Consider the following 12,030-nt stretch of genomic DNA (forward strand, 5'->3'; position numbering starts at 1 on the left):
ACATCACAAGGACATGAACACACAAAAAAGAACACATATTGTACACTACTAAATGGTCAGGGAAATGTAAATCAACATTGTAATAAATGGCAGACAAAAACAATTGTTGCAGGGCTTTTGCTGTAGAGATAATGACTCCCTATTCATCCAGGTGACATTTCTTGTAGTGTTTCATGGTGTGGTCTTGCGATAGACTATGCATAATAGCCCCTCTGCCCCGTGTCACATCGCCTCTTCTCCTGCTACGAGCAGCAGCGCGGGCGCGGCTAGATCTGCCTCGCGCGCGCGCCGAGTGTGCACAGCTCGTACTACTGTCATTGTCATTGCGACTCCCCACCCTGTCTCCACGTTTCCCCCTTACTGTCGTATGAATACTTCGACCTCGTCTAACATACCCACTGGCAATAGACAAAGCCTCCACCACAATACTGTCGCCGCGATTGCGGAGAGGCACACGGTCACCATGGCTAGCGCGGTAAAAATCTCCCGCGGCCGCCTCGTTCCCCACAACACTAACACGCCTGCTAACTTCGCGATGAACACTCCGACCCCGGGAAACATTGTTCCCACCACTGACATTGGGTAAAGGACCATCTAACGTTATATTGGGCAAAGGATTCACCGTTTGTGCTTGGTGTAGGGCTATACTTTCACTTTCAGATTCACCGTCATTTTCTGAAGGCAGATAACGTTATTCCCCTTCAGAATCAGGGTCCGCGAATAGAAGACACACCACTTCATTTGCGGGTAAGCTTTATTGATGATAATAATAATAATAATCTAATGCAAAAACTCGCTGACGTTGACAATATTGCTCTGATAAAATGGCTCACTCGCACACTAGCTCCGCTTTTGTTCGCACTGATTCAATGCGCTCTAGCTCGAAGATTTTGTATATAAACATGACGTTTTTTTGAGTCAGGGATGAAGTATGACATGTCTGCCAACTAGTGGAGGGGAGGTTGAACGAAATTTTACACCCTATTTGACAAAATCGGCCGTTTTATTCAGTGCCGCATCTTGTCGAGTAAACTCGACCGTGGCGCCCAGAGGGTTAAATCCACGTTTCAGTCATCCGTGCCTCTGCGGCGCAAGCTTTCCTTTGCGCTTCATTTTTCTTTGCGCCTCGCTTTGTGTCCCTAATTTGACGTGGGGGAGGGGTCAAGAGGTTGGGGTGTGTACGTCATCAGCGCGAGCCCCAGACCGAGTGGATCGATCGAAATGGTGGAGCAGAGACATGCGGGTGATGGATCACAGGTATGTATTATTGATCGCTTTCTTCAAGTTCGCTAGATAGACCGATAACTATATGTAACTATGTGTATCAACGCACTCGCAGAGGCACGGATGACTAAAAACGTGGATTTAAAGGAGCGGCGCAAAGGGAAATATGTGTTGCAAAGTCAATGCTGCTGAAGTTTTACTTTGCTAAACTTATTTTTTCTCTCAGTGGTTAACTTTTCTTTTGCAATTATTATTTTTTTACTTGCAAAAAAGCAATTTTTTTTTCTCAATACTCTATTTTCATTTGCAAAACATATATTTTTTTTGCAAAACATTTTTTTTTTTGCAAAACATTTTTTTTTTTTTGCAAAACATTGTTTTATTTTGCAGATATATATGGCCCTATTTTGACTCCATAGAGCTAGTTAAAAGGGTTTTTCTCACCAAACCTACTTCTAAGGCAGAATAACAGAGCAAAGGGTCAAAATTACGACAAGGAGTTTACCTAACTTGTATGATTTTTCTCCGGTGAGTGTTTTACACATGTTTATCATTTGTGTTACTAGCAGACATGGTGTGATAGATGTGATTAATGAGTTAAGCAGGTAAAAGTTATTTTTATTTTTCTATTTTGCTGTAACTCAGTTGTTTAATGTATTGTGTGAAAATGTATTGATGATATGTACTGCATAAGCTAAAAACCAATCGGAGTTGAACATGAGTTTAATGATTTGAAGTGTTATTTCATGCTATGTTGAAGCCACGTTACTACGTGATATGCTAGTGCTTGAGTTTCATGTATGTAGTGAAGGTATAGATTGAAAATAAGAATTAAGCTACTACAGTTCATGAATATGAGTTACATTTCCAGATCTGGTAAAATTTATCGAGAGAGTAATTGAATGTTGTCCTGCTATGCAGGTTGTTGTTGTTTTTTTTTGATGCATGATTTGAGAGGGAATTCCATTGGACAAATTCACCATCGGACACACGAGGCAGAAGAGCGGAGGGCACGAATGATCATCTTGCCTGCAACACAAACTGCTTCTACTCATCACTTCTTCATTGCATCGTACAGATAAGCGCGAGATCTCACCACACTTTTAAAAAAAACCACACTACCCGGGTAGATGGACTTTGGTTTATTATTTTGAGGTTATTTAATCAGAGCTCTGAGGTCATTTTTATTTCATATTTTCCCAACTTGTGTTAAAAAGTTGAAAACTAAGAGCAATACTGATTTTCACAACTAAAAGGACATTACAAAGAAAAGATAAACATGGTCATATTGGTTGATATTTGATGTTCAATAAATGCCGGCTATATGTTCTGAGTAAACTGTTTTGGTACTTTCATTTGTCTACTCCTCCTGTGAAAAGGTAGCACTTCACTCTATATTATAATAAGTGCCCTTTACACTTAATACAATGAATGTAGTTATCATAAAATCAAACCATGTTTCAGTTCATAATTATGTAGCTGTAGTGGTTGAAGATGAGTGACATTAGTGTTTGTCTTCGTAGTATTGATGTTTTATCCATGTCATATTAAGAGAAATAAGTGTCATCTTTAATAAAGCAGTTTTATTGGATTTTATCATCTATCCTGAGTCAAATAATGTGTTTCTAACAGCAAACACTCAGAATAAAGTGAGATGATCTGCTGATGACCCTGAATGGCTTGTTGAATGAGTGTTGATAGTCTGAGGCTCATCAATATTAACAGATCTGCTGAAAACACTCTTTATTTCATGACAATAGTTCCTGTTTTCACCTCATTTTTTATGCTGATGTCTTCAGATCTCCTGTAAATTGACACTTAAGCTCATTTCATTGGTGTCAATAGACTGAGGGTAATTGTTGGTTTCTATATAGAGAGATAGACATAAATGCATAGATGTGTCATTTAGTATTAAAACAAACTCAGTAACTGATGTATTTCATCAGCTCTTCCCACAGCAATTACATCATCAGTGAAGCTCCTCCCACTGTAATTCTCCAATGAATGCTGGAATATTCCCATCCGTCTACAAGTGAAGACGAGCAGCAATGCATCAGGAAGAGCTGATATCTGTAAAGACTGAGTTTATTAAAGAGGACAGTGAGAACATGAGTGATCCAGAACCCTGCAGAATGAAACACACTGAAGATCCTGAAGAACAAAGAGGTTGGTGTTTATTCTTCATTCATTCATGATGCCGAAGAACATTCATGTTAGAAACATTCAAGAACTTCATCAGTTTTTGACAAACAGGTAAACTATGAAATAGACAAACATTTTCTTTCTTGTTTGTTTACCACAAATGGTCAGTAAAGGGAGGTTTGAGAAATTGTTATATTGATTGTCAACATCAGGTCCAACTAAATATTTTAGCTGTTTTATTTTACATTTATAACTGGCTCACATTTGTTGACCAAACATTTTGACATTTCTCAATGTAGTTTACTGGGTATTGACACAATTTTCACGATTCGATTAGATTTCAATTCACAAGCTTTCAATTCGATATCGATTGTTTAGAATATACAGTATATATCAGGTAAAGTACATGGCAAATGTTCTCTAACTTTTATGATACATACAGTGAAAAGAAAATAAGTAAACAACCAAAAAAAAAGGAAGTATTAAAATAAATATAAATACATTCTCATCAGCAGATAATGGAAAACTGAGAAATACAAAGACAGACCAACAAAGTATTAAGTGCACTTAAAACTGAATTCTAAACATCATTGTAAAATTACAAAGTACAATCTGGAATGTAAAGGGTTAATCAGACACATATTAAAGATGACAGAGTCTGTAGTACGTATGTTAAAAAGGGCTTCCAGATTGTAGAGAATCATGCACTGCACTGGGCCGGTGCAGAAAAAGTCTATTTTTTTCAAGTTTGATGAAATACAAGGCGTCTTCAATCCACCTAGAGTGTGATGTGGGTGGAATATGGTTTTTCTGAGGTAAATGTGACGTTACATGACATATTGTTTACAAGACGTCTTTCCGTGGTTGAAACACTAATAAAGCGATTACATGAGACATGTTACCAGGGCCGCATTAAGAGCTCACTGGGTCCCGGGGCTATATGAGTTACTGCAGCCAGTCCCCCCCAAAAAAAGCTGAAGTTGTTTCACATTAATAGAATCTAGAATCATTCAGAATAACAATTGCCAATTCATTTACAATATACGATTAAGAAAATTGCTTACCTTAAAATTAGGGCTGGGCGATAAAACGATAACGATATATATCGCGATAGACACGTAATCAATATCAATAAAAAATGCGTTCGATAAAACATTCGATATTTTTTTCCTTCGTCGGAAGAAACCAGAGGTTGCGAAGCAAAGGTACTCACTCTTTCTGGTAACCTAGCAACGTAGGGGGATGACACGCTAACAGCGATAAAAGCAACACGCGATAAAAGGCATCTTTTCCATGTTAAGGTCCTTTCACACTGGACGCGATTTTGACGCACGAATAATTCGTATGTTATGTAAAATATGTAAAATAAAATAAATGGTTTTATTTTTTGATCAGCTGTTTGTGTAATGAGCGCTTCCACACCAACCGCGAATGTGCTGCGGCGAAAAAACGACTTATTTTTTCGCTTCATGACGATTTTTTTTTACTTTTGCGATGACAGAAAAGGCTTCAGCCAATCACATACTACAAGACATTTTAAAGACAAGTGTAGGCCTGTCACGATAACAAATTTTGCTGGACGATAAATTGTCCAAGAAATTATCGCGATAAACGATAATATTGTCGTTCTGAGACCATTTTCATTTAATATAATTATAATGGCATAATAATGCAGGTACACCTTTTCAACGATCTATACACTTTTATTATTAAACATTGAAAACGGAAAACATTTTAAATATCCAAAAAAATGAACAAAACAACCAAAAACAATGAAAGCAATGGACTCTTAGTGTCTGTTAACAAAATAAATGTCTGTTAATAAATAAAATGGATGTAAACAAAATTGCACTTCAAAAAATATTAAACATTAGGCTTTAGACATTAGGCTTAAATAGCCTCAAACAGTCCCGCCGGCGCTTTCCCATACAAAGACCATGTGACTGACAAGCGCCGCGGCGCCGCCTCCTCACACAAAGACCATGCAACTGACAACAAGAGGGTTCACTCCTCCTATACGCTAAAGAACTGAGAGTGGTCATCCACTCTCTTTGGTAGAGAGAGAGAGAGATGAGGAAAACAAACAAGCATGCAAATGTAATTATCGCGGCCGGAAAAATTATCGAGCTTATTTTTTTTTTATCGTGCGATTAATCGACTTATCGACTATCGCGACAGGCCTAGACAAGTGTGGTGTAGCATTGCCAACCAACTCGGTTATTACGACTGTGAGTATGTTGTGTGATAGTTTTAGTCGTTGTATAGTCCTGTGCTGTGTAGGCTAGCAGGCTAAACTACATTTGGGATAGAAAGCTAACACTATTATCGGCAAAGATAGAGACAGAGACCGTGTTTACTCTGAACATGTAACAAAATGTAGTGAGACTATTTAGGGCTGCTTTTAGTATACTATACATTCTTTGTGTGATATCTACAGTTTCTAGTCGAATGATTTTAACTGTTTAGTTGAAGACGCAAAAAAAAAAAAAAAAAAACTGTGGAAAAACCTCAGGGACACCTATGAGAGAAACAGGAGAGAGGAAAAGGAAACTAAAAGTGGACATTAGCATACTCCCCTTCAGACTCTCTGTTCTTTAAGATTGGGTGCACCCAAAACCTTCTTTTCTGTCTTTTAAAGAAAATGAAAAGCTTGTCTTAACTGGATGATGATGATGATGATGATGATGATGATGATGATGAAGTGTCCCTGTTTTCTGTAGGCACAAAAGTTTTGTAATGTTGAAGCTCTGAACGTCACAGACGTCGCAAATTCACGTCGCAGCTGATGTGAATGGTTTTGACGCAAACTATTCGCACACAAACTATTCGCTTTTTCGTTTCGCTTTTTCAGTACGCATCCGGCGTGAAAAGGCCTTAAATCAGAGTTTTTGTCCTAATCAGGTGCGACACGCGGCGATTCTATTTTAGAAAAGGTTTCTATTTTTCTGTGACGTCGCGCTGGAACAACAAACACAAAGTGTGGCGATGATAATCTGAGGTACTGTTTATGTGCTTTATTTAGTGTTAAAAGCGTGAAATGTGACTTTGAATATCATTTAGTGCTCCAGCTTTGTGTAGCTGTAAAAGCAACAATGGATATAATTCACCTCAGATGTTGAAATTAAACAAATGGAAACAAGAACATTAAAACTGTGAACAAACAAGTGTATTATTTGACAAAGATTGTTTTAGTAACTCAGAAGCCTATGTATTTTTTAAATGGTGTTATATTTGTGAATTTGATTATGTAGCAACTTACCCATTTTCTTGCGAGTGCCGTCAAGTTTACTTTCTGTCTCACAGTCGTATAACAACATATATTGTGATAGACACGTAATCAATATCAATAAAAAATGCGTTGTGTCATGTAACAGTATGGTTGCGCCATATCGTTGTCTTGTGTTGGATTCTTCAGGAACAGAACCGGTGTGGGGTGATAAGTGGAAAATGAGTGCCGCAGTGATTGTTGATAAAACAGGAAAAGTCAGCTCGCCAGTATGACAGTTTTTGGGATTTTATAAGTCTGACCGTAGTCAGACCAGTTTCGTCTGCAAATTATGCAAGACCGTCGTCGGTTTCTCTGTTTATATTTAACACTTTGCACTATTTTATTACACTTTATTAAGCATTTCTTACGTATTCTTTAATTTTGCACCTTAATGTTAAGGGATAATTAAGTGTTCATTATGATTTTAGACTTATGTTTACATTTTATTTATTTGGGTGTTTTCCATGGTTGTGTTGACATTTCTGCCTTTATAACTGAGGGGATTATAAGCAGAGGAAGGTTAAGTGTAAAATATATATATTTTTAAATGTAATATATTTGTCTCCTGGTCCTTATTTTAAACAGGTCTTAAAAATCAATAATTATCGATATCGAGCGATATGAAACACTTATATCGTGATACAGGTTTCAGCCATATCGCCCAGCCCTACTTAAAAACTTTTTTTCCTGCTTTTGCGGAAAGTCCTTGATAATGTCACTGAAGTCCAGGGATCGGAGAATGTCATTTTCCAGGGACATCAAAGTAAGATGGTTTAGTCTCTCGTCTCTCTTGCAACATGGATGAACGAAGACGGTTTTTGACCAAAGATCGTTTGGAAAAAGAACGCTCTCCACTGGCGTTAGTCACAGGCAAAGTCAAGAAAATATGAAGAGCTATGTCCATATTAGGGAACACAGAGTTTGAACACAAGAAAAACAGTTCTTGAACTGAAAATGTTATGACACTGTTGTATATGTTTAATATGTTTATTACATTTGATTATTGTGTCATTGATCAAATAATTTAATGGTTCTCTTGATAGAAACATGGGATTTGTGCCTATAATGTTTTAACAGTAATAATTGGAAGATCTATGTTCCTCATTCATGGAGATTTTCAGGGACATGCATAATTTATAAAAACTCATCAAAATGATGGTAATATTTTAGGGCTCACTTTATGTCCTTTAACTTTATAAGCATATTTCTCTCTTTGAATTTTGATGTACTGAAAATACAATTAAACTTTTCTTTCATTTCAGACCTGATGAAAGTGAAGGAGGAGAGTGAAGAACTGAGTGAAGTGAAGGAGGAGAGTGAAGTGAAGGAGGAGAGTGAAGAACTGAGTGAAGTGAAGGAGAAACATCATGTCAAACCTGTAGAAAAACCTTTGAGTCGCTCAAAGACTAAAAATACATTTTTAAAGAAAAGAAAAGAAAAGACAAGAAATCTTTCACCTGCACTCAGTGTGGAAAGAGTTACACAACCAAACAATATCTTGAGATTCACATGAGAATTCACACTGGAGAGAAGCCGTTCACATGTGATCAATGTGGGAAAAGTTTCATTCAATCATCACCCCTTAATGTTCACATGAGGATCCACACTGGAGAGAAGCCGTTCACATGTGATCAGTGCAGCAAAACATTTATTGTGGAATCAAACCTGAAGAGACATCTGACAGTTCATACAAAGGAGAAGCCACATTCATGTTTTGTGTGTGGAAAGAGTTTTTCACTGCTGTGTAGATTACAAGTACATCAAAAAATTCATACTGATGTGAGAGAGTACATGTGCTTTGAGTGTGAGAGGACTTTTATTTCAATGAACTGTTTGAAACTGCACCAGAGAATTCACACTGGAGAAAAACCTTACAAGTGTTCACACTGTGACAAGAGATTCAGTCATTCATCAAATCTGAAAACACATGAGAAGATCCACAGTAGAGAGAATCTGCACACGTGTGATCAGTGTGGGAAGAGTTTTTATTTTAAAAATCAGCTAAAGCGACACAAGAAGATCCACACTGTGGAGAAACCACATCACTGCAGTCTGACATCACAGTAAGTAGTTCATCTTTATGTGCTGAGCAACAAAATCTCAACTGTCTATAGTTGGCGCTGTTTCACTGTGGCTGCTGTTGAATCATCCAGGTCGTGAATGAGGCCGACAACTGATGTGATTGTAAAGCGCTTGGTGTGTACAGTAGTAAATAGTAGCGCTATATAAATGCCTCATCCATTCATTAGTTTCTTAACCGCCACGATGAGCAACAGACATTTTGTTGTTTGATTGGTTCCTATTAACTCATGTTCAACCCAACATGAATGTGTGATATAGAAAAAAAAGTCTGTTTTTACATGTGATTTGTCTGTTTAGTGAATGCAAAATCACTCTCTGACAGTAGGTGGCGCTCATGTCAAAACAAGCAGAAATAAAGCAATATTCATAGCAGCGCTGTGCAACTTTCTCTTTCTGACATTGCTTATTATGGTGAAGATAAAACGTCAAACAGTATTTTCATGTTTTCTAACAGCAGTTCATGTTTTTGTATTTGCTCTGGTGCTGCTTATCAAGAATACAGAGATGAGAAGCTTCCAGATTCTTCCTCTGTTTGTTAGATAGGCGTTGGAAATTATGTGATTGCTTACAGTTACGTCAAGCATGCACCATCTAGAGTTTCATGACCAAACTAGTGATTTATATCACAAAATACTTTCATGATATTAAAATAGATCATAATCGTGCACAGCAGTTGATGACCAGATATGATGGGATTAAAATGAGTGATCTTGATTCACATTTGTCTCTCATCTGAAATCTCACTTGATTTAATGTTTCTTTTAGACCTGATGGACGTGAACAAGAAAGGAAAAACAGAAACCAAAAAATCGGTCTCCTGCCCTCAGTGTAAAAAATGCTTCACATGTAAATCAAGTCTGAAGATTCACATGAGAGTTCACACTGGGAAGAAGCGGCTCAGGCTTTCGCTCTGAAATCACATCAGCTTCTCATTCTGAAGAAAGACCATTAAACTGATCAGTGAGGTAAACAGTTTCATTGAGCATCAGTCCTGAAGAAACACCTGAAGATTCACTCAAAGAAGAAGATTCATTCGTAATATTACAGCAGAAAAGACATGCCCGATGCAATTCACACTGGAAAAACAATAACACTGCAACAAGAGATTCAGTCAGAAACGCATGAAAGGATTCACTGGAGAGAAACACAGAGTTTTATTCTTAATGAATTTCTGTCACTTCTATCACTCTATCTTTTATGAAGGAAAGCAGTAGTTTTTTTAAACAAACTCAGTGTTCTTGTGCTCTCATGTTTCAGGAGCTGAATACAAGTGCCTTGCTTTGAAACTGGACACTTTTCTTCTCTTCTTCTCTTGAGATGCTTTGGCTCTTATGAGCCAGTAAAGAGATAGATTTGTCTCATTCGCTTTCACTCTTACTTAATGTTTGTATTTCCTTGAAAAATATTGATTAAACTCATTACTCATTTTATCAGCAACTCCAGGTTATTGTACAATTTTATCAAAATAGCTTTTAATTACCTAACAATTGATATTTCACCACACACATGACTGACATTGAATGAGATTGCTGTCTGTCTACATTATTAATAGTTTCACCCTTGATATGCAGAAGAAATGTTCACAAGTCCCTAAGGGCCAAGTTATTGTAATTAATAGTGTTTTGGAATAATAAAACTGATTTCTACTTAAAAAATGTCAAAGTATTATTTAAATCATTCATTTAATTTTTATTTACACACGATCGCGAAGCCAGTGCTGAAGCGGTCTCATATGTAGCAATCCGAGCTGCGTTTCTGCGGCTACGGATGCCATATGCCCCAGGAGCCTCTGAAATAGTTTCAGTGGAACCGCACTCTTGCCCTCGATTTATCACAGGCAAGTCAGCAGTGAATGCACGCGCTCGCTCGTAAGCTGCGCGCACATGGCGACCAAGTCTATTTCCATACCGAGAAAAGAGATCCTCTGCACGGGGCAGAGTTTGCTCTTCTCCCAGTTGACCCGCTTTGCCCGGTGTTTAGCGGGGCTGGTACGGGCTGGGGCTGGGGCTGGGGCTGGGGCTGGGGCCGGGCGGGAGGGGTGGAAGTCGCAGGAGGGTGCCCTCGGCGGTGAGCAGACTGAGGATTCTGTGCACCTTATGCTTATATGCAGAATATGCTTTTTAGTCTCAGTCTGCTTCTGGGCGGCAAGAACTGTTGGGCAGAGTCCTCAGCCGCGCCACCGAAGAGGCCAGCCTGGGATATGGGGAATTTGAGGAAGCGGGTTCACTCAGCCCCGCGTATATCGACCAGGTTAAGCCAAAGGTTCCTGGGCCACACATGTAGACATCGCCTGACCCAGGGAGCGTGTGGTCACCTTCGTCGGTGGTTGCACGCAGCTCACGCATGAGCCCTGGATCAGCCCTACCCTCGCGCATGTCAGTATGCACCTTGGCCTGGTAGACCTGATGGATGGCCATAGCATGCAGTGAGGTGGCAGCCAGCCCCGCAGCTCTATAGTTTTCTGTTACCAGAATAGACAAAAACCTACAGGCTTTGGAGGGGTGCTTAGGGCCACCATGCCAGGTGGAGGCGCTGTGGGGACACAATTGTGTTGCCACAATTGTGTTGCCACAGAACACTCCATGGGGGTACTCCAGTGTACCCTTGGCCGCGGTCTCATCGAGGGCAGATAAGGCGGAAGAGGTATTCACGATCTCATGACCTCTTCATACACTTCCGGGTAGAAAGGAATTTGGGAGACACGCCAGCTCCAAAAACCAATCATCAGCTTTGAACGCTCGGGACGTGGTGGAAGGTTCCACACACAAGCCTGATGCTCGCGGGTGCCTGGGAAAGCATGGCCCGCAACCTCTGGCCGGGCCTGGCCACCAGCCAAAGTATCCCCTCGTGTGGAGGAAATAGATTGGGGTGTGGATGAGGGGACTCTCACTCAAGCAAGGTCATTGAGTCTCGACCGCAACAGTGCAATGTCATGTTCCATACACTTAATTCATAGAGACAAAAAGTTTATCTGGCCTTATTAAAACAATAAACCTCTGTTAATTTTGAGAAATGTTTTGTTAGCTTCAGGTGACTTTTATTAGAGAAACTCTTTCCACACTGATCCTATAATCCTCCTAATCCTATACTCTAGCGCGTCTACACATCGACGTCAGCTAAGTCTAATCCTATACCCTAGTGAGTCTACACATCGACGTTGGCTGGGTGCTAATACCTGTTCCCCTAACTAGCTTTCTTCCTGCACAGGAATATTCGCAGCACCTTCAGTTCACTGTTTGGTCTCGTCTCAACATAGACGCACAAGACTCACTCTAAAGACTTACCTGATCTACCTAACTGCGATCATCCTCTTC

General features: G+C 39.3%; 1 long non-coding RNA gene across 2 annotated transcripts; it reads left to right on the top strand.

Annotated features, from left to right (window-relative positions):
- Window positions 1–1,641: 1,641 nt before the first annotated feature.
- On the top strand, window positions 1,642–10,365 carry LOC308701679. 2 transcript variants are annotated; one of them, XR_014031494.1, is made up of 5 exons: window positions 1,642–1,752; window positions 2,146–2,350; window positions 3,171–3,390; window positions 7,897–8,697; window positions 9,482–10,365. It is a non-coding gene; the product is annotated as an uncharacterized lncRNA (long non-coding RNA). The 2 variants fall into 2 exon arrangements; XR_014031495.1 differs by having other exon boundaries at window positions 2,146–2,296.
- Window positions 10,366–12,030: the final 1,665 nt, after the last annotated feature.

The sequence above is a fragment of the Scardinius erythrophthalmus genome (assembly GCF_964197995.2).
Source record: "Scardinius erythrophthalmus genome assembly, chromosome: 1".
In the NCBI taxonomy this organism is placed as follows: Eukaryota; Metazoa; Chordata; class Actinopteri; order Cypriniformes; family Leuciscidae; genus Scardinius; species Scardinius erythrophthalmus.